Below are 18,839 nucleotides of genomic sequence, written 5' to 3'. Positions count from 1 at the left end.
CTGCAAATGGCATTATTTCATTCTTTTCATGGCTGAGTAATATTCCATTGTGTTTATCAATAAAACAGTTTTGAGAACTATCCATGTTGACATTTATAGAGCTAGGCTGTTTTAACTGTTCCATAGTATTTCATTTTTTGGTATCAATTTATTTATTTCCTATTAATGGACACTTTTATGATTTGAGTTCTTCTCCTAGTATAAATAATACTGTAATAAACATCTTTGTACCTTTCTCCTGATGTATGAGTCTTTGCTCCAGGGTATATACATAGAAGAGGAATTAATGAGGATAGGATTTGCGCATTTTTAACTATACTACACAGTACAAAATTGACACCTTTCCTAACCCCCTGCAAGTAGTTCTACAAACTTCCATAAGCAGTGGGTACAAGTTTTTGTTTCTTCATTTCATGGTCAATATTTTATGTTGTTGGAGTTTATGATTTAAAAAATCTGATGATTGTAAAATCAGTATGCCAGAAACACAGTATACAACTACTGCCATTAGACATAAATATATGTTTTTTGAATAAAGAAGTATAAGCAAAATGAAGTAGCTTAGGAACCATTCCCAGTTAAAGGAATAGGAGAATTCCCCCGGAAGGAGCAAACAACAAAACAGACCTCTGCAATCTAACAGACACAAAGTTTAAAAAGGATATAGTGAAAATACTGAAGGAAATAAGAGTGTATATGAAGAAATTAAGAGCAGATATGAACAGTAATGTGGATTACTTTAGAAAGGAAGTGGAAAATATAAGGAGGAGACAAGAAAAATTAGAAAATTAATTTGCAGAGTCACAAGCTGCATTAAAGGCATTGGAGAGCAGAATGAATAGTCCAAAGGGACAAATAAGTGACTTGGAAGATAGAATAATGGAAATTACCCAATCAGGACAGCAGACAAATGAAAAAAAAATGAAAGCAATATAAGAGATCTATGGGTAATATAAAGTGGGCCAACCTATGCATAATAGGTATTCCAGAAGAAGAAGAAAAAGAAAAGGGGATTGAAAATATATCTGAAGAAATCATGGTTGAAAACTTTCCAAATATAAAGGAATCAATATCAAGATACAGGAAGTACAGAAGACCCCCAAACGAGTTGAACCCACAAAGACCCACATCAAGACATATTATAATAAAAATGGCAAAAATTTAAAGGAGATGATTCTAAAGGCAAGAGGAAAACAAAGAGTTAATTACAAAGGAACCCCTGGAAGGTTATCAGCTGATTTCTCTACAGAAATAGTACAGGCCAGAAGAGAATGACAAGATATATTCAAAGTTCTAAAAGGGAAAAATTGGCAGCCTAGAATACTCTACCCAGCAAGAATATCATTTAAAATAGGAGAAATAAAGAATTTCTCCAACAAACAAAAACTAAAAGAGTTTTTAAACCCAATCAAAAAGAAATACTGAAAGGGCTCCTCTAACTGAAAAAAAAAAAGCAGCAAAAAGAAATAGGATAGAGGAAATCACAATTGGAAAGCAATCACTTAAATAAGCCAGGATACAGATCTAAAAGGAAAAAACAAAACAAAACAAAACCCTATTGTAAAAGTGACAATAAACACAAGGAACAGCAAAAGGACAAACATAAATTTGTTAAAAAAAGACTTTAAAATAAAAAAATGTGGGAAAGAAAAGTAAGTAAATCTAGACTCTTTTTTAGAATATGTTTGCGCTTACATGACTATTAGGTTAAAGCAAGCAGATATAGGAAGGGGTTAACATACTTGAAAAACAGGGCAATCACAATTCCAAACCAAAAAAATACATTCACAACAACTAAAAAGAGGAGGACACAAACATAAAAGGAAATCATCTAGCTAAAAAAAGGAACAAAGGAGAAACATAGAATCAACTGGAAAACAAGATTTAAAATGGAAATAAATATATATTTATCAATAATTACCTTAATTATCAATGGACTGAATGCTCCAGTCAAAAGACATAGAGTGGCAGACTAAATAAAAAAAAAAAAAAAAGCCTACAATATGCTGCCTATAAGAGACTCACCTTAGGGCAAAGGACACACATAATTGAAAGTGAGGAGATGGAAAAAGATTTCCTATGAATGGAAAGACAGGAAAGCAGGAGTTTCAATGTTCGTATTAGACAAGACAGACTTTAAAACAAAGGCAGTAAAGAAAGACAAAGAAGGATGCTATTTAATGACAAACAAATATTAATGAGAAAAGGATCAATTCAAGAAGAGGATTATTACACTTGTCAATATTTTGCCCCTAATATAGGAGCACCCAAATACATAAAACAAATACTAAAGACATAAAAGGAGAAATTGATGTGAATACAATAATAGCAGGAGATTTTAACACCCCACTCACATCAATGGACAGAACCCCTAGACAGTAAATCAATAAGGCAATAGAGATCCTAAATGACACAATAGAAGTTAGACTTAATCGATATTTTCAGGACACTACATCCAATCAGAATATATATTCTTTTCAAGCACACATGGAACATTTTCAAGGATTGACCACATACTGGGGCACAAAACTAACCTCAACAAATTTAAGAGCATAGACATTGTTTCAAGCATCTTCTCTGACTACAATAGTATGAAACTAGCACAGGAAAAGAAATGAGACAAAAAAAAAAAAAAACGACTACAGGGAGACTAAACAGCATGCTACTAAAAAACCAATGGGTCAATGAGGAAATCCAAAGGGAAATTTAAAAAAATACCTCAAGACAAATGACAATGCAAACATAAGCATTCAGGAGTTCCCATCAAGGTGCAGCAGAAATGAATCTGAATAGTATCCATGAGGATGCATGGTTGATCCCTGGCTTCACTCAGTGGGTTGGGGATCCAGCATTGCCATGAGCTGTGGTGTAGATCACAGACTCAGCTCAGATCCTGGTTGCTGTGGCTGTGGCATAGGCTGGCAGCTGTAGCTCCTATTTGACCCCTAGCCTGGGAACTTCCAAATGCCATGGGCATGGCCGTAAAAAGCAAAAAATCAAAAAAAACCAAAAAACAGAAAACAACAAAAAACACAACTATTCAAAATATATGGGATGCCACAAAAGCAGTTCTTAGAGGGAAGTTCACAGCAGTACAGGCCTTCCTCAAAAAAGAAGAAAAATCTCAAATCAACAACTTAACCTACCACCTAAAAGAATTAGAAAAGAAGAACAAACAAAATGTAAGTTCAGCAGAAGGAAGGAAATTGTAAAGATTGGAGAAGAAATCAATAAAATAGAGATTCAAAAAACAATAGAAAAAAATAAAACCAAGAGCTGGCTCTTTGAAAGGGTAAACAAAATTGACAAACCTCTAGCCAGACTCACCAAGAAGACAGAGAGAGAGACCCCACATAAACGAAATAAGAAATGAAAAAAAGAGAAATCTCAGCAGATACAGCAGAAATACAAAGAAAAAAAAAGAGAATATGCTACCGTATTTTACAACCTAGAAGAAATGGAAAACTTTCTAGAGACATGCAGCCCACCAAAACTGACTCAAGAGGAAATAGATCATTTGAACAGACAATGACTAGAAATGAAATTGAATATATAATAAAAACACTCCCTACAAACAAAAGTCTAGGACCAGATGGCTTCATAGGTGAATTCTACCAAACATACAAAGGAAAACTTATACCCAACCTTCTTAGAACTTTTCCAAAAGGCTGAAGTAGAAACACTCCCAAAGACATTCTATGAAGCCACCATCATCCTAATACCAAAATTAGACAAAGATACTACCAAACAACAAAATTATAGGCCAGTATCTTTGATGAATAGACTCAAAAATTCAACAAAATTTTAGCCAACAGAATCCAATAACACATAAAAAAGATCATACAGCACAACTAAGTGGGTTTCATCCCAAGTTCACAAGGATGGTTCAATATATGCAAAATCAATCAGTGTTATACACCACATTAACAAAAGAAAAGTCAAAAACCACATGATCATCTCAATGGATATAGAAAAATCTTTTGACAAAATCCAACATCCATTTATAAGAAAAATTCTTTACCAAAGTGGGTGTAGAGGGAACATATCTTACCATAATAAAAGCCATTTATGACAAACCCACAGCCAGTATAATATTCAAGGGTGAAAAATTGAAAGACTTCCTACGAAAAGCTGGCACAAGACAAGGATGCCCACTCTCACTACTCAACATAGTATTGAAAGTCCGAGCCATAGCGATAAGACAAACCAAAGAAATAAAAGATATCCAAATTGGAAGAGAAGAGGTAAAATTGTCACTATATGCAGATGACATACTATATACATAAAACCCTAAGGAGTCCACAAAAAATTTACTCAAGCTGATCAACAAATTCAGCAAAATAGCAGGAGACAAGATTAACATTCAGAAATCGGTTGCATTTCTATATACTAACAATGAAATATTAGAAAAGGAGTATCAAAAAATACCTTTTAAAAAATCACACCCCCAAAATTAAATACCTGGGAATAAACCTGACCAAGGAGGTGAAAGACTTATATGCTGAAAACTATAAAACATTATATTTTTCAAGGAAATTTAAAGAGGATTCAAAGTAGAAAGATATCTCATGTTCCTGGATTGCAAGAATTAGTATCATTAAAATGGTCATACTACTCAAAGCAATCTGCAGATTTAATGTGATCCATATCAAATTACCCATGACATTTTTCACAGAACTAGAACAAACAATCTAAAAATTTATATGGAACCATGCAAGACCTAGAATTGCCAAAGCAATCCTGAGGAACAAAAACCAAGCAGGAGGCATAACTCTCCCAGACTCCAGGCAATATTACAAAGCTACAGTAATCAAACCAGTATGGTTCTGGTACCAAAACAGAAATTCAGACCAATGAAACAGAATAGAGAACCCAGAAATAAACCCAGACATCTATGGTCAATTAATATTTGACAAAGGAGGCAAGAATATAAAATGGGGAAATGACAGTCTCTTCAACAAGTGGTGGGGAAAACTGGACAGCTGCATGTAAGTCAATGAAACTAGAACACACCTTCACGTCATGCACAAAAATAAACTCAAAATGGCTTAAAGATTTAAACATAAGACAAGATAGCATAAAACTCCTAGAAGAGAACACAGGCAAAACATTCTGACATCAATTGTACAAATGTTTTCTTAGGTTGGTCACCCAAGGCAATAGAAAAACAAAAATAAACCAATGGTACCTAATCAAACTTACAAGCTTTTGCACACCAAAGGTAACCATTTAAAAAAAAAAGAAAGAAAAAGACAGCCTATGAAATGGGAGAAAATAGTTTTAAGTGACGCAAGTGACAAGGGCTTAATCTCCAAAGCAAAAAATGGGCAGAAGACCTAAATAGACATTTCTCCAAAGAAGACATACAGATGGCCAACAGACACATGAAAAAATGCTCAGCATCACTAATTATTAGAAAAATGCAAATCGAAACTGTAAAGAGGTACCACCTCACGCTGGTCAGAATGGCTATCATTAGCAAGTCTACAAATAAATGCTGGAGAGTGTGTAGAGAAAAGGGAACCCTCTTGCACTGTTGGTAGGAATGTAAACTGGTACAACCACTATGGAAAACAATATGGAGGTACCTCAGAAAACTAAATATAGAACTACCACATGACCCAGCAATCCCATTCCTAGGCATATATCTGGACAAAACTTTCATTCACAAAGATACATGCACCCCTATGTTCACAGTGGCACTATTCACAATAGCCAGGACATGGAAACAACCTAAATATCCATCAACAGATTAATGGATTAAGAAGACTTGTTACATGTACACAATGAATACTACTCAGCCATAAAAAAGAACAAAATAATGCCATATGCAGCAACATGGATGCAACTAGAGATTCTCATGCTAAGGTGAAGTAAATCAGAGAAATACAGATACCATGATACCACTTACATGTGGAATCTGAAATACGGTATAGATGAACCCATCTACAGAACAGAAAGCGACCCACAGACATGGCAACCCACAGACATGGACAGCAGACTTGTTGCCAAGAGGAAGGTGGACGGAGTGGGATGGACTGGGATTTCAGGGTTAATTGACTCAAACTGTTACATTTAAAATGGTCCTGCTGTATACCACAGGGAACTATGTCCAATCACTTGTGATGGAACATGAGGAAAGATAATACAAGAGAGAGAGTTTGTATAGATGTATGACTGGGTCACTTTGCATACAGCAGAAATTGATAGAAAAATGTAAATCAAATATAATAAAACATTTTTTATAGTAGGACAGGGTCTAACACAGGGAATTATAGGCTTTCACAATTCTGGGAAAGCTGCAGGAAGGATGGTGGTTAGGGTCTCTTTTGAGGAACCTGGAAGGGCAGGAATCACAAAGATACTGCCTTTGATCTCAGCTGTCTATAAAGCCAATGGAAGATTCTCATACCACCCAAAAGCTGTAGTTAAAATCCCACGTCAACCATCCCATCTGCTGCCGCCCATACTTCTGCCCTACCTGCTTCTAGAAAACACTGGCTTCTCCTTCTCTTCTCTACCAGATTTCATGCAAGCCCTTTCATTAGTGGAGTTTAAGAGAACATGTACTCCTGTGGGAAAAGACAGATATGATACCAAATATTCACAAAGAGCAACTGGCAGGGTTCTCAATAAACCCTCCCCCTATACATAGGTGATTTTATTATGGAACTTTGTGGTATTACATTCTGCTCCTATCAGAGGCAGACATCATAAGAACTGGTACGATAGCTATAATTTCATAGATTTTATATAGGGCAACAATATTAAGCACCCATCTTACCTTCCAAAATCACCCAGTATGTGAGCAAGTCTTTTGGAAGAGTAACAGAAAAGGAAGGTAAAGATCCATTTGCTGTTCTCAAGCAAGCAAGCATTGTTCATTCAACAAACTGACTGAGAGCCTACTATGTGTTCACATCAGAAACCTGAGGAAAGGAGAACTTGATACAGATTCGGATATAATGTAGTTGAGGAAGAAAATTCTGCAGAGAAATGCTAAGTACAGCATTCAAGATAGAGATTACTGATGGGGAGAGTGAGGACACAGGCAGGAATAATTGTATAAGAAGTCTTTTAAAGTGGATGAAATGTACATGTTTGCATATTTTATTTTTTACCTTTTTCCCTCTAGCTGAAATATGTCACAATAAAACTTTTATTTTAAAAGAACTGTGCAGGGTCTGTATCTTTGGGGAGCTTACATTTTAATGGAAGAGGACACACATGACGTAGACTAAGCAGTCAAAAATTGATGTGGGGCTGGGAGTTCCCGTCGCGGCGCAGTGGTTAATGAATCCGACTAGGAACCATGAGGTTTCAGGTTTGATCCCTGGCCTTGCTCAGTGGGTTAAGGATCTGGCGTTGCTGTGAGCTGTGGTGTAGGTTGCACATGTGGCTCAGATCTGGCATTGCTGTGGCTGTGGCCAGCAGCTACAGCTCCGATTGGACCCCCAGCCTGGGAACCTCCATATGCCACAGGAGCAGCCCTAGAAAAGGCAAAAAAAAAAATTGATGCAGGGCTGAGCTGTTCTCTTGGATTAAAAAGTTTTCCAGGAACCAATCTTTGTGTAGCTAATCAGTTAGATGAACAAGAGAAATTATGTATGGACTTGGGAATAAAAGAAAAATTAATGTTGGTATAAACTTTCACTTTTAATCAAGGTGTTCATATTGGACATCTTTCTTGCTTTGGGAGGGAAGAGAGAATAAAGCTAAAGCCCCACCTCGTGTTTTCCATGATTCTAATATCCAACAGAACAAACACTCTATAGACCAAGATCGCAAGTACAAAAGGATGAGCAGCACGGGAGAGGTCTAGCACAGCAGAAGGAAAGGGAAACAAAAAGAAGGGAAAAGTGAGCATTCAAAATTTACTTACACATAAGGCTATGTACTAGATTCCATGGCAAGTTAAAAGATAAGACATGTCCCATGGCCTCAAGGGACTTGAGATAGGATTTGCCCAAAGTCTCAGAAGTACCTAGAAAGATGCCAAGTTTGCCCTGTGTTTTACAAGAATGGTCTCATTTCATTCACACACTAACCCCACAAGGCAAGCCCTTCTGAGTCCATGTTTCTGGTGAGGAAACTGAGGCACAAAGAAGTTGCATAACTTGCTCCCTTCCAGCAAGAAGTGGAGCTGGGAGTTTATATCCACACCATTCTTAACTGCTGCCCTCTCTAGGGCAGAAAGGCTTTAGTGGACAATGGAATGTGTGTCGCCTAGAAAAATTTGTCTCTAGCAGTTAGAAGCAGAATTCACTCATTCCTCAGCCTCCTCCCAGGTCCCACAGATGTATTTTTTAACTCTATACTATTTTTAAAATTCTATTTCTTTCTTCTCTTGCCTTCCCTAGTTCCCTTTCTCCATGCTCATCTTCTCTTTCTATCCTGCTCCTCTCCCAAAGCCTGTAATACATACATAGCAAATAGTAATCGATGCTTTGTTTTCCAACTTGTCTTTTCTTTCTTGGGCCTGTGCTTGGAAGACATCAAATAGGTAACCCATCACACTGATATTTTTCCCTCTGTCCTGCATCATTCCTATTAGCTTACATAGTTAAGTACCCTCATCTTTAAAAAAAAAAAAAAAGTAACTATTTTTTAAAAACCTATCTTTGACCACAGGTGCGCCTGCAACCCTATTTCCCTATTCCCCATTTCCAGCCCCAACCTTTTTTTTTTTTTTTTTTTTTTTTTTAATGCTTAAGGTGGGGTGGGTGGAAGGAACGGAAAGACTTTTCAGGAAAAGGGAGCAGCATGAGTAACAGCATCAAGGTGGGAATAAACCTGCAGCCCCAACCTTTTTAACCAGCTGCTATTTCACATCTAATTTGAATGTTTCCAAATTAACATGCCCCTGGGGCAAGCCTTTGTTTCTGCAGCCACTTCCTTGCGTCTCCCAGCTTTCCCTATCTGGCAAGTAGCTCCTACAGGAGCCCAAAGAGTCTGGGCATCATCCATTCCTTAGTCTCCCACAATGACCCACCAACAAGATCTCTCTACTGGGTCTCTAACACACCCCAAACCCAGCTGCTCCTCTCTCTTTATCCTCATCCAAGCCACCTTTATCTTTTACCAAAATCACCATAGACACTTGGTATAATCCATTCTCCACGTGGTAGCCAGAGTAATGTTTTAAAATGCAAATCAGATAACAAGACTCCTCTGCTCAAAACCCTTCAGGAGTTCCTGCTGTGGCACAATGGGTTAAGAATTCCATAGCAGCAGCTTGGGTCACTGCACAGACTTGCGTTCAGTCCCTACCCTGGGAGAGTGGGTTAAAGATCTGGATTTGCCACAGCTGTCGTGCAGGACAGCAGCTGTGGCTCGGACTCAATTTTTGGCCCAGAACTTCCATATGCCATGGGTTTGGCCATAAAACAAAATTAAATCTTCAAAGTCATTCCATCACGTTTAGCATAACTTCTGGCTTCCAAGGCTCTTCATGACAAGGTTTCTGGTCCTCCCTCTGACCAGGTCACCCTCTCCCCTGCTCTCCGAGCCTGAGCCACAGTTGCTAGCTTTCTGTTCCTCGTGCAGGTTAAGGTTTGGTGCTTTGGCACTCTTTGCTCCCTCTCCCTGGAATATGGATTCCCTTGATCTTCCATCGATGGCTTCTTCCCCACCTTTGAGTCTCAATTCAAATGTCATCTTCTCAGAGGGGCCTTCCCTTACCACCCAGCTGAAAACATTTACTCGTCTATTCTCTATCACCCTGTCCTGTTTGACCTCATATTAGCCCTCATTACTACCTAGTGTTGCATCGCTTTGGGAGTCTATCCATATTAGAACACACAAGCTCTGTGAGAACTAGAACCTTGTCTTTCTTATGTTTTGCTATATGCTCAGCCCCTAGAATGGCACACCAATATTTAATAAATTAGTGAAAGATAAGAACCTTGAAACCTAGGACTGTTATGACTCATCAACTTCTATACAACTTTTCTCTATTGCCTAATGACCATTGCTCCATACCTTATGAGCTCTCAAAGTGTGACTCATGATGACAAAAGCATAGAATATAAATTTTCCTTAAAAATTCTGGAGCTACGAAGGGAAAGCGATCTTTTTTTTTTTTTTTTTTTTTTTTCCTTTTCTAGGGCTGCACCCGCGGCATGTGGAGGTTCCCAGGCTAGGGGTCTAATCAGAGCTGTAGCTGTGAAGCCTACGCCAGAGTCACAGCAACGTGGGATCTGAGCCACATCTGCAACCTACACCACAGCTCATGGCAATGCCAGATCCTTAACCCACTGAGCAAGGCCAGGGATCAAACCCACAACCTCATGGTTCCTAGTCGGATTTGTTTCCACTGTGCCACGATGGGAACTCCCGGAAAGCGATCTTAATGTATGCTTTCACTTTCATGAAAAGAAGTTTTTTTATTTAATTTTTTTAGGGGGGATGAGAGGCTTCCGAATTTTCAGCTTTCATTAATTTTGTCTGTCGCTCCTAATGAAAACTTCTGATGAAAATCCGCTGTGATAAAATAGTTATGCTAACTGCAATCCCCCAAACATGGGAATCTTTTCTAGGTTTGGGGTGCAAACCTTTGAACCAATAAGTGGTTGTCAAGTCCCAAGGGCAAAACATTCCCCAAAGCCCTTCGTCTGCCACGCGCTTACCCTCCTCCTCTTCCACCCTGTGAACTGCAGGAACAGGGAGTCGTTAGCTGTTTTGAGAACTCTTCTACCAAGAAACAGTGTCAAGAAATTCCATGCCCTAAAGAATTTTCTAGGGTTTTCCAGTCTGTATTATGAAACACTTTTAAAAAGTGGGTTATAGGCATTTTTCTATCCACTCTGTATAACTCGAATAGATTGTGTAATGCCTCATGAAGGGCCTGGATGCTCACCACCCACATCTCCCGTCTAAAACTAGGTTATGAGTAAAATGAAAACTCTGCAAAAAAAAAAAAAAAATCCTTCTGCTTCTCATAAAGTCCTCAGCTCAATTCATATCTCACAGGCATAAAATCCAGATCGTATAAAGAGGTTAAGAACCTATAATAATTACTATCCAGTTCATAATGAACAGTAACAGACACTCCCTTTAAAATTGTGGAAATTCTCATTTCCACACGAAAGCCAAGAGAACACTGGCATGACGTCAGCAGGCGAGAAGACTGAAAGGATGCTTTCCTCATTTACCCAATAGCTCTTGCCCTCCTTCATCCTGGACAAAAGCAAGCCTGCCGCACCTGGGGTTCAGGGAAAATTAGGGTGGAGGAGGGGTAGGATGGAATGGAGAGGCTTTATCTAGTCTGGGAAAGTGCCCAAGTGGAAACAATTGAATACCCAATCATTTTCCCAGGAGGCTGGCAGAGTTCTCCGTAGACTGTTAAGCGTCAACCACTCTGCAAACTCTATGAAGAGATCTTTAAGGCCCTGCATTTTCCCCCTTCTGGGGAAATGTCTTCACTCCAAGAGGTTAGCCTGGGAAGATATATCCTTATCTTCAAACCACCACAACAAAGCCCCTAGTCCCCGCAGAGTGAAATTCCTGTGCTCCACCCTAATTGAGTTTAGGAAACTGATAAGACAGCTGTGAAAATAGAGTGAAAAACATTCACTCTCATTCAAATCAGCTGGCACAGTTTGCCCCTTTTTAAGAAGCGACTAGGAGGTTATTTTCCATTTTTTAAAATAGTTATAGACCAAAACACAATTACGCAACTACACTTCAATTGCAAAGTGAAATTGTCCACCCATGAGATCATATGTAGCTCATATGTATGTGTTTATTTAAAACTCTATATTTTAAAACATCCACCAAATAGAATACAATCAACTCCACGTACTCAATACCCAGCTTCAATGATTATCCACATAAATCCATTCCCCTTTAATATTCTTACAATAAAACACAAAAGGCTGCTGTGAGAAATATGCACATGTGTCTTACAGGCTGTAACATTTGTTAAGATACATAATAACTTCTTTAGAGTTTGGGGGCAAAAGACTAAAACTTCGCAAATTCTGACTAATTGGCTACAACTCTGCCCCAACTATTGAAAAAGCTGCACTATACAATTTTTAAAAGGCAGTTTTATCACTTTCAAGTTAGAGTATCATAAAAGCGTTGCCAAGGAGAGGTCCTGTCAATTTCGCTGTAATGAACAAATGCACACGAATGATAACTATAAAGTTACTACCTTTGCATGCAAATAGGTGCTTCTAAAGTAATGAAAGATGTATTCATCAGCTCAGGCTGCCATAACAAAACACCATAGACAACAGAAATTAATTTTCTCACTGTTCTGGAGGCTGGAAGTCTGAAATCAGGATGCCAGCATGGTTGGGTTCTCTTCCTGGTTTGCGGACCAACTGAGCTCACGAGGCAGAGTGAAATCAAGCAAGCTCTCTGGTTTCCCATCTTGCAAGGACAGATCCACAGATCCCACCCTCCTGACCTCACCTAAACCTAATTATCTCTCAAAAACCCTGCTTCCAAATGCCATCACATTGGGGGATGGGGCTTTAACATACAAATTAAGGGGAAACAAAATTCAGAGCAAAAGACCTGTTTTTTCCCTTCAGTTTAAGATCTTCTTGACAAATTACAATGATGTAGACTTTATTTATTTGCCTAGCCAACACTTTTAATTCATGGTACAAATCCACACTTTGGACAAGTTCATAACAAACACCGCAAATTGCACATAAGATAAACTTACTCTTCTCTTTGGGGGTACATTTTCCCCTAAATAAACTGAGAAGGGGCAAGAAGTAATAAGAGGTAGGTAGGTTTTCTGCGTCTGCCCCTGGGCCTGAAAGTGGGGGCAGGGTGAGGGGCAAGCATAGCTGCTTTCACAACAAACAAGCTAGTTTAGGGTTTATAGAGTTAACGATCCAAGCTTGCCGGTAATATTCAAAGTAAATACTAAGATCTAAAAGCCTGAATTTAAACCTGGCTTGTGTCTTCCTAAAGAGCAGTCATTTTTTATTAACAGAAATTAGACTGCTTACCGAGAACCTGGAAAAAAATCCAAGCTTTCAAAACTCCCCTTGAATCTTCATGTGGGTAATGCATTATTCTGCTCCTGTTGTGCGGATGCCCAGCTGTTGGTGGCTAAACTCTCCTGGAAAGGTGACCCCACTTGGAGAAGTGAAGTCATGATGGCAGAGCACTGTCGAGTGCTCACCTTGGGATGAAAAGGGGCATCACTTCTCTTCATAAGGACGCTCTGCCTACTGATGAAAGTGCTTTGGGGTCTTCGGGGCCAAAATTTGGAACTAAGAACAGGAAAAAAGTACTTTGGGAAGGGTATTTGAGCTGCCAACACCCTGAGATATAACTTATGAATGAACTGGCCATAGTGAAATTTTGTCCTGATATTTTCCTGAGAGTGGAAAGTAAATATGGAAAATCAGAATGCTTAGCTTGAAGGGTAGCAACATATTACTTAGAATATGGCTCATGAGGATACACAGCCTTATTATATCGTATTATTGTTTGTGAGGCTACGAGTGTGGGCTTGGGATTTTAGGAAGTCCTGATTTCAGATCTTGACTCCAACACTGAGTAGCTGTGTGACCTCAGAATAATTTCTAAGCCTCCCCGTTTCTCATTTTGTCCTTTAAATCTATAAAATAGAGATAATACTACCTACCTTCACTAAGTAGTTGTAAGAAATAAATAAGATAATACATGTAAATAGCTTGGCATGGTATGCGGTATAAAGAGCCAAAGAAATGATGACTACTATTATTAGCTCAGCATAATTGAACTTCAACAATGATAATTAACCACACTTGCAAAAGCAGGAGTAAAAGATTGCTTTACTTATTTAACAACCAGAAACACCTTCTCAAGGGGAGGGAAGTGGATTTAGAAAACTCTTCTCAGTGTTGGTTTGCCTATCTTTGGGGTATTTTAAAAGGGTGGTAAGCAGTTTTTTGAAAACACTTTATAGTATCCTTCTGGTTCATATGTTTGGGGAGAGTATTTGCCACTAATATAAGAAGCTGTGTGGGAGTTCCCATTGTGGCACAGCAGGAACAAATCTGACTAGTGACCATGAGGTTGCAGGTTCGATCCCTGGCCTTGCTCAGTGGGTTAAGGATCTGGCGTTGCTGTGAGCTGTGGCGTAGGTCGCAGACATGGCTCAGGTCTGGCGTGGCTGTGGCTGTGGTGTAGGCTGGCAGCTGTGGCTCTGATTCAACCCCTAGCCTGGGAACCTCCATATGCTGCAGGTACGGCCCTAAAATGCAAAAGGAAAAGAAAAGAAACTGTGTTCTTTAAGTCTCACTTTGCAGACAATACTGGGAATATTTACCAAGCATTTTTCAGAAATCATTTAGGAGGTAAGAAATCCATTCAAGGTTCTGGGGATACATATATGGCGCAACCTCATGACTTAGGGGTCTCAGGGTAATATACAATACCACTAAAAATAATTGTTTACTTCCCCAGGGATATAGAAGTTGCCTGAATGGGCTTCTCTGACTACTGCAATCATAGTGAAAAGACCGGCTTGAGCTCACTGTAGCCTGGGGGTGCACCCAGGGAGAGAGCCCAGCCTACCTCTGCTTGCTTCTCATTTATGGCAAGGAAAGCAGTGTTTGCCTCAGAGGGTGTGAAATTCATCTGCTGATTTCAAGGGGAAAGCTGGAGGCTGAGGATTAAGTGAGAAGACCCGGCATCTTTCAGGAAAACATTGCGAAGTGGTCATAGGAAAATGACACTCTCGAGCCCTGTTTTCCATCAGTGAGGTGCTTGAGGAGAGTTGGTCTGATTAAGACAGAGAAAAAATTTCATGCACCGAAAAATGAGATGTGTAAGTCTTGCTTTGCAGGCTCCTTCTTCACTGTGGAGGAGCCTATGAAGAGCTGGGAAGGGGTGGTGGAACACTGGCTACTTATGAACAGTGTAAATCAAGCTTTACTAATTTAATTCTAAAATAGGGGGGCGATTAGGAAATTTCGGAGTCAACGGCCTCGTCAGGGTGAAGTCTTGCGAGCTGCTGCAGTTGGTATTCTAATATATCCCTGAGTAGACTTATGGCATACTGGTGCAAGAATGTTCTAGTTCATCTGGCTTTGCTAGCCTACTGACAATCACATAGCTCAGTGGGCCTGAGACTGTGTTACAGGTAAGGTGTTAAGGCTTCTTCATCTTAAAGGTTTGCATAGTGTTTCTCAGTCTTGGTTAATATAATGACCCCTTCTAAGAGGGATGAAAATTCTCGACTGATCCTTACATTTACCTAAATTTTCTTTCACATAGTGTTATCTTAAAATGTTCACAAATAGGAGTTCCCGTCGTGGCTCAGTGGTTAAGGAATCCAGCTAGGAACCATGAGGTCGAGGGTTGGATCCCTGGCCTTGCTCAGTGGGTTAAGGATCTGGCATTGTCATGAGCTGTGGTGTAGGCCGCAGATGTGGCTCGGATCTCGCGTTGCTGTGGCTGTGGCGTAGGCCAGTGGCTACAGCTCCGATTGGACCCCTAGCCTGGGACCCTCCATATGCTGAGGGAGCAGCCCTAGGAAGGGAAACAAACAAACAAACAAACAAAATGTACACAAATAAAACAAGGTGCAAACTCCTAATAGTTATAGTTCTTATACACCAAAGGCCTTTTTTTTTTTTCAGATTAAATTTAAACAAAACTCTGGAGCCAATGATATTTAAATTGACAATACTAATTTAGTGAGCTGAAGGTCATTATCTCGATGAAACTACACAACTGATGACAAAGTACACAGTACTGATTGCCACAGGCAGGCTCTTTTGATTTTCGTGCATTTATAAAACGATCTCTCTCAGTGTTTCTTTATGTGAATTATTAGATTACCCTCATTAATACAGTGGTAATGCCGCATTCACATGCTAAGGCCAGCTCTGTTCTTATTTGCCTGGGTCATTTGGAGAATATGTCCTGCCAGTTGGATTCCACACACAAAGCAAACATGACCAAAATCATGAGGCAGTGCTCAGTTATAGAGTGGTCTTTTTTTTTTTTTTTTTTTTGTCTTTTTGCCATTTCTTGGGCTGATTCTGCAGCATATGGACGTTCCCAGGCTAGGGGTCCAATCGGAGCTATAGCCACCGGCCTACGCCAGAGCCACAGCAACGCGGGATCCAAGCCACATCTGCGGCCTACACCACAGCTCACGGCAACGCAGGATCCCCAACTCACTGAGCAAGGCCAGGGATCAAACCCACAACCTCATGGTTCCCAGTCAGATCTGTCAACCACTAAGCCACAACGGGAACTCCTAGAGTGGTCATCTTAATGAAAATGTTCTATAGCTGCACTGTCCAAAATTGTAGCCACTGGCCACCTATGGCTATTGAGCATTTCAAGTGTTGAGCACTAATCCTGGTGTAACCTAGGAAGAGAATTTTTAATACCTTTTCATTTCGATAACCATATGTGGCTAGTGGCTACTCTGTTGGACAGTGTAGAATCTAGTTCGTGCATTTATTACGGTTTATTTAGATTATCATTAAAATGAAATCACTAGCTCTTTGAGTAGGACAATGTATTTAACTTCTCTAAACCCCACTGCCTTCATCATATACTGGGGATAATAAGATAAAATGCATGCAATCCCTTAGCACAGTAGCTGGAACAAAAACAACACTCAATCCCTAGAGTTGTGAATGGGCGATAGGCCGGGAAGAGGGTTTGCCCTTTTTCATAGTCTTCATCACTGCCCCCTCGAGCCACTCGTAGGTGTGTTTATTCTTTGAAATATGCAACTGACATTTTCTCCATTTTATGTGAAGTGCCCATAAAGGCATCTTTAGACACCATTGCTATCTGTATTCACCTGTAACAGGCAAACTAAGTAAAACTACGTAAAAACTGTGTGTAGGAGTTCCCGTTGTGGCTTAGTGGGTTAAGAACCCAAGGATTCAGGTTCACTTCCTGGCCTCACTCAGTGGGTTAAGGCTATGGTGTTGCAGCAAGCTGCGGCATAGGTCACAGACGTGGTTCGGATCTGGCATTGCTATGGGTGCGGCATAGGCTGGCAGCTGCAGTTCCGATTCCACCCCTAGCCTGCAAACTTCCATATGCCGCAGAGGCAGCCCTAATGAAAGAAAATAGAAAAAACAAAGCCCCCAAATGGGGTATTTATCATGCAAATGCACCTTTGACTGGTCACCCACCTTCCAATTAGATTTTTCCCCTGAGCTCCTCCTATGCTGAAATTTTGAAGCTGCCAGTGAGCTTGATAAACTGTCACAGATGCATCAAATAGCCAAGAGATTCAGGTTTCATTTTTATTTCTCTGGAAAACAGGAAGCCTAAACCCCTTTCAGGTTGTAGTGGAGTATTATGAAATTGGTGATGTCACACTACTTACAGCCTCTGTTGCTGCTCCCACAGGGGCTGCCCTTCCATTTCCCAGGCCCAACTCACACCTCATGTGCACCTGGCAAACATTCAGCTCAAGCTTCAGGTCATCCACAGAACCTTTCCTGACTCTCCCAGGTAAAACTTATCTCCTCTATCCCTGCCCTTACCATGTACTTGACACAGACTTGCACCACAACAACCAGAAGCTTTCACATTTATTCTTACCTTGAGTTATGGATTGAATTGTGTCACTCACAGAAAGATACGGTGAAGTCCTAACTCCTAGCGTCTCAGCGTATGACCTTATGCGGAAATACTGTTGTCATACTGTTGTCATGTGGAAATACTGTTGACACAATGAGTTCACTGAAGATGGGGTCACACTGGAGTAGGGTGGGCTCTGAATCTATTATGACCGGTATTCTTCACGGAAGAGGGAATGAGATGGAGACACAGACGCTCAAGGGGAGAATGCCACGTGATGACAGAGGCAGAAATTGAGGAACTATAGTTATAAACCAAGGACTGAAGGTAAACCACGAGAAGCTAAGGTTAGGAAGGATCCTCCCCTACAGGCATGAGAGGGAGCTTGGTCCCCCCTGAAACCTCGATTCTAGGCGTCTAGCCTCCAGAAATCAGAGACAGCATTTTTTTTTTTTTTCTTTTTTGGCTGCCCTGGGGTGTTTGGAGTTCCGAGGCCAGAGATCAGATCTGAGCCACAGTGGCCACCTAAGCCACAGCTGTAGCAATGCTGGATCCTTAACCCACTGTGCAAGGCCTGGGTTTGAACCTGTACCTCTGTGCTCCAGAGACACTATTGCACCACAACAGGAACTCCAATACATTTTTTTTTAAAAGCCACTCACTTTGTGGTACTTGTTATGGCAGTTTTAGCAACACCTTACTCAACCACAAGTTCCTTGAGGACAAGGACCATGTTTGATTTATTTATGCATCTCTGGCAGTAGCCACAGTGTCTGAGCCAATATGTTGAATGGATGATTGAATGAACACACTACCTATTCCTTTGCCTTAATCTGGTCTCCCACTGGAACTGAAGAAAAATCTCTCTCAATACTTCCAGTGCTGCTGCATATAGTCCCAAGTTGTGTGATGTGGTGACCTTCAATTATTTATTATTGTATGACTTTATCTATATAAGGAAAGTCAATTGAACAGTGAAACTCCATGCCATTTACAAGAAAACCCACTGCTATTGTGAGGATCAGCCCTTACGCAGCCAAACAGCAGAAATCATAAATAATTATCCTCCACATCAGGAATTGGTCAACTACAGCCTTGGGCCTAGTCCAGCCTGCTGTCTGCCTTTATAAATAAAGTTTTACTGGAACACAGCCATACTCATCGATTTACATATTGTCTACAACTGCTTTAGTCCTACAATGAGGGAATTGAATGGTTGTGATAGAAAACCTAAAATATGGGCGTTCTTGTCGTGGCGCAGTGGTTAATGAATCCGACTAGGAACCATGAGGTTGCGGGTTCAACCCCTGGCCTTGCTCAGTGGG

General features: G+C 40.1%; 2 long non-coding RNA genes across 3 annotated transcripts in view; both read right to left on the bottom strand.

Moving 5' to 3' along the window:
- The window catches only part of LOC146398068 (uncharacterized), a 76,814-nt gene extending 64,455 nt beyond the window's left edge, over nucleotides 1–12,359 (bottom strand). Inside the window, exon 1 of one of the 2 annotated variants that reach the window (XR_014821000.1) lies at nucleotides 12,259–12,359. This is a non-coding gene — a long non-coding RNA (uncharacterized LOC146398068). Of the gene's footprint in view, nucleotides 1–12,157 lie in introns of both variants that reach the window. The other variant, XR_014820999.1, reaches the window with a different exon arrangement.
- Nucleotides 1–18,839, bottom strand: part of LOC146398066 (uncharacterized) — a 1,038,644-nt gene that overhangs the window by 743,313 nt on the left and 276,492 nt on the right. The gene's annotated exons all lie outside the window — the stretch shown is intronic.

The sequence above is a fragment of the Sus scrofa genome, chromosome 12 (assembly GCF_054392235.1).
Source record: "Sus scrofa isolate SSC_HxYL_T2T_F1_AM1 chromosome 12, Sscrofa_HxYL_maternal_Yorkshire_Landrace_v2.0, whole genome shotgun sequence".
NCBI classification, from domain to species: Eukaryota; Metazoa; Chordata; class Mammalia; order Artiodactyla; family Suidae; genus Sus; species Sus scrofa.
The sequence above is the reverse complement of the archived record's forward strand: the minus strand, read 5'-3'. Positions and strand labels throughout refer to the sequence as shown.